At 39.3% G+C, this 4,997-nt stretch overlaps 1 pseudogene; it reads right to left on the bottom strand.

Moving 5' to 3' along the window:
* Positions 1-363: 363 nt before the first annotated feature.
* On the bottom strand, positions 364-1,101 carry LOC149246151 (uncharacterized; annotated as a pseudogene).
* Positions 1,102-4,997: the final 3,896 nt, after the last annotated feature.

Below are 4,997 nucleotides of genomic sequence, written 5' to 3'. Positions count from 1 at the left end.
CTCAAGATCATTCACTGAGATGGCCTCAATAAATCTAACTTTTTTTACTGTTGTTTCGGTCTCTTCAAGCTTTTTGGTGGCATCAGGATCATTTGGAAAAATTCTCTTAACCTGTTGAAAATATTTTAGTACTTGACTGATCACCTTTTCTGATGCTGCTAGCCTTTGCCTTCTGGTCTTCTTCAACATAAGTTCCCTTATGTTCTCAATCTTTGTTTTCAGTAGATCTTCTTGCTGGTCTTCTTCATTAATTCTTCCTTCCTGCTTTAGCTGGTTGCTGCTATCCAGATGTATCTTCCTTTGTTTCACACATTTAGACTGTGTGTCTCCTTTCAACGATATTTCAACTTGTTGTTTTGGACATTATTCTTTCATTGACACTTCAATGTGTTGATTTAACTTCTTCAAAGAGTTTTCAAGCTTTTTCTCCGCATCATCTATTCTAATAATGCTTCCTTGCCCTGGTTCACAGTTATGAACTTCTTCCTCTACCTCTGCTTCCTTTACTGCTTGCTTATTGCTTGCAGTCTTTTCATACTCGAATGCAGCCCTTCCACATTGAAGCTCCTGCCTCAAGCTCTCTACTTCTGTATGCATAGCAGGAATCTGTTGAACTTCTGCGTGGGCTTGCTACAATTCTTGATTTAGCTGTTGCACTTGTTCATTTAAATCTTGTCTAGCTGATTGAAGACTCTGCGCATCAGAACGAGCTTGTTGCAACTCTACCTTGATAGATTCACTAGCCCAGAGATCTGCCTCCATATTTGCAATTTTGTCCAAAAAACTTCTAATTTGTTGATCCTTATCATTCCGCATAGCTGCAATATGTGAATGCAATCGCTCCAGTTCACGTTGAGACATAACAAGATCTTGTCTCAAAGCTCCATGTGTTGCAGCTAACCTTTGATTTCCCGTTGCAGGCCTTTGCATCTCCATACTTTGTGTTGTAAGCTTATGTTCCAACACTTCTGGCAGTGGTAACATATCTAAGGGATGATGACCTACAGGAGGTCCCATGGCTGGACCATATATCTCAGGCCCCATGCCTGGGCGTTGAAGGCGTCTAGCAAAAGGGGGTGGCATGCAACCTCTACCAGCCATCTCTTTGTCTCTACAAATTCCTCTCCCAGTCGATTGTGACAAGGACTGAGGAAGAAATGTGGAAGATATCTTGCAGTCTTCATCAGGTACTGGTGATTTTAGCCATTTCTCCAGTAACTCTAGCTCCTTCTCCCATACATTAGCTTCTTGATGAGAGCTTCTTTCTTCTTCTCCTTGATCCTGTTGTTGACTTCTTGTCATTATCAACTCTTCTTCATTTTTTCCGCCTTTTGCTAGGTGAATTTCTATTTCTTGTCTTCTTCCTTGAGGTATCTTTGTTAGGTTGATCAACTCAACATCTCCCATGGTTGACTCAATCATGCCTATCATCATGACAGCATGATGTTATTTTACTATGTTTTTAGAAATCATAGTCTCTTCTTCATGAACTTCTTTGACAATCTTCACTGGTTGTCCTTTTTCACCTTTATATGTTGCTTTCACTAATATTTTTGAGCTCTCATCTTCTATGCAGTTTTCTCTTGCAGGACTATTAACTACACTCCATGTGGGTGATACTAAATCGCTTGAAAACAATGTTGAGGAGCCATTGGGTGGAGAGGAACAATAGCTAGGACCACATGCTTCCTGCCAAGAAATTTCTCTACCAACTATGGGCAACCCTGTTATTGATGCATTAGCCATCTCAGTGGAATTAGAATGTCCTGATGTGACAGGGTCATTGTTGTTTCCCAAAGTTAAATTTTCCAAATTTCGAGTTTCTTTTAAGGCTGTAAGATTACCTCTATCACTGTGAAGACAAGATGTCGGCAACTTAACCCTTCCTTCAATTGATTTTATGTCCCCACCTGCCAACTTCTCAAGGGAACCAGCTTGATGTGCATCCCAAACCACAGGAGCAGAATAGGGTTGATCACTACATTTGATGGAATTTCCGCCAGGTTTCCGTTGACCAAAAAATGAAATATTAAATGATGATTTGTCTTCCCCTACTTGTTGAACTGATACTTCCACGTCATTTAGACCCTCGTTGACCTCTTCTGTCTCTCTCAGGCTGCTCTTGGAAAGTTGCACATCCTCTACATAATTTTTTTTAGATGTTACATCTTGAATTAACGATTTTTTTTCTACTGATAAAACACTCTTCCTTATGCTCATATGGCCTTCTTGCATACCTGAAATTCCTTCAAGGGGTAACATTATAGCCAAGATTTCTGACAACGGTGTACACAATGTTGGAAGCTTATGTGGAACATCAATTACTTTATTTGCATCTTTCCCATAAGGTTGTGTTTGCGTGGTTCCATTAGTTTTACCTTCTGTCACCAGTTCAACCTATTTCTCTGAATTTCCTTCTAGTCTTCCTATCAAAATTTCAGTATATCTCGTTGAGGTTCCTTCTAGTCTTCCTGTCAACATTTCAGTATATCTCCTTGAGCTTTCCTCAAGGTTTACTGTTAACATTTCATTGTGCTGATGCAAGTTCTCTTCTGAACTTTTGAGACCCTCACACAATCTCACCTCTTCCTCATCATCATCCAAAGATATTCCTTCCTTTGGCTTGTAGATAACTTCATTTGCTTCATCTGCTTCTCCTACTTCTTCAAGCATTTTCCTATGAACAATTTTGCCTGTGGCATCTTCAATTCTTATCCTTGACTCAAAGAATTTGAGTTCCTTTGTCCATAAGGAAATCTCCTTTTGCTTCCACCTCATCTGTAATGAGTGCCAAATCACCTTTTTTCCTTTTAGTGGAAACATCCATCCTCTTTTCTGGTCTTCTAGGTCTTGTAGCAGCTCTGTCAATATCTCCAATCTTGCTTTCATGTCAGCAAGTTGCTTGTCAAGCTCCTCTTGACTCATCCTCTTCATGCCTTTTGTCTTGGCATCCTTCCCTCTATAGTGGGTTCCTTGAGAACCTCTGCAATGACCTTCCATCATCTTTGTCTACTTCTTCTCTTCATGAGTGCCTCACTCCACTGCAACAAGCCTCCACAACAGCAAGTCCTCCTCACTGCAATCTTACCTCACTAAGCTCTCCACGCTCAGTCTTTTGGTAAGCATGGTCCTCTATCTGGAACCTTCTCTTGAGCAACATCTTTACTCCTCGTAGGCTTCTACAAGCTCTCACTCTCCCTTGAGAACACTTCAGTTGTCCTCTCTGTCCAATCTCTTGTTGGATTCTTCAGGTTCACTGACACTTCAGAGTGCTTTCTTTGCTATGCTTTTCCCTTTTCCTACTACTGAAAACCTTCAATCATAGTTTATCAACTCAGTTAAAAAAAATATCATCATATATATTTTTTTATGATTCCTGTAGGATCATGTCCACATGCATTTTGCATGGGCTGTCTCAAATTATTTTCTTTCTGCAAATTCTTTCTTTGAGAGTAAAACTCTTCTCCTCTCTGTTCTATTATGTGTTCAGATTTAAAATCTCCCTTGAGAATGAAATTCTCAACTCTCTCTGCTATCTTTCATCCCTGTTATCTTTGATCTCTATTGTCCTTGGCCATTTTCCCTCTGCAATTTTTCCTTGGGAGTATTAATCACATCCCATCTTTGTTATCTTACCTCCTTGCTACTGTCAGCTTCTGTCTTTTTCCAAGACCTGCTTCTCCCTGTGCAACCTTTGAACCCTTGCACACAAAACACGCTTGTTTTGTCTTTTTGTCCTGCCAGTCTTTCTGATTACTAGCTTTGTCACCTTGGCTGGTCACATTCTTCTTTCTCAGCACACAAAAACTCCTTTCCGTAGGAAATCTTTTCCCACTCTGATACCAAAAATGGTGCAACCTTAAGGCTGCACGACACTCATACAAATTTCCACCTTAAACTCCGTCATGAGAGGCAGGATAGCTTGCATAACTAGTGCATGTTCCAACCACATTCCTTTGTAAACAATTGGATTACCGACAACCACAACTTCAAAATATTTTGAATCAAAATCAGGGTATGTCCTAGAATCCTTTAAAAGATTTATACCAATTTGTCTAGTAATTCAGTGGAATAATTTTTCTTCCATCAAACACAAATTCAATTTCAGCCTTAGTGAGAAAATAAGAAACACCGAGAAAAAAAAAAATCCTGCCAATTATGCATTCCTCCTCCAGACTTCTTCCCTCGTCCTTCTATGGTTCTGAGCCCTTTTCTCAGGATTAAGAGTCTATCTTTTTTATAAGGTCTTTGTGCGCATTTTCTCCATCTAAGATGTGTTTCCTAAACAAAAATGGTCTTGTTGAATTATTCTCGTGCGTTTTCAATGTTGTTCATTGTTAGGGAGTCAGCCATAATCCGTTGGATACTTTGCAAGGAGAAGTTACGGAAAAAATAAAACCTCAAGAAACAAAACCCAAAACTATCAATCTATAGGGCAAGAAAAGTTTGAATTTCAAAACTCATTCCAAGCATCGAAATGGCTAACGTCTTCCGTCCTCCTTTCCACAACTCTTAAGAGACAATCTTTAAACTCATATCAATCCATACGGTTCTCGAAACCCAAAAAACAAAACTTGCAAGTGGCAACAATTAATTAATGAAAGGCTGGAAGAAAAAAACTATATCGAACTCACATTGAGAAAATAAAGTCATCTTGATAAAATTACTAGGTGTTTCCCTAACCCTTTGGCAGGCATTTTAGTCGCAAAGCCATTCTCTGAACAGAGGATACTAGAAGAAGAAAACCCAATAAAAACTATCAAAATCAGAGGACCCCAATCAATACTGCAAGAAACAAACACGGTCTTGGAATTTCTACACTGCCCGTAGGCTTACAAGTGCCTCCGGTCTTTTTTTTTTCTCTGTCTCCCCCTTACTACCTCTTCCTTCCAGCAAATCCCAAAAAGAAGTTATACATGTGTCATATCTAACTACTTCTTTCCACACATGAAGGAATTAGTTATACAGTTATAATTCAATCTTATCTTCATCTAAAC

The sequence above is a fragment of the Pinus tabuliformis genome, chromosome 7 (genome assembly GCF_031772625.1).
Source record: "Pinus tabuliformis cultivar Carrire ecotype Pingquan chromosome 7, CPIR1, whole genome shotgun sequence".
Lineage (NCBI taxonomy): Eukaryota > Viridiplantae > Streptophyta > Pinopsida > Pinales > Pinaceae > Pinus > Pinus tabuliformis.
The sequence above is the reverse complement of the archived record's forward strand: the minus strand, read 5'-3'. Positions and strand labels throughout refer to the sequence as shown.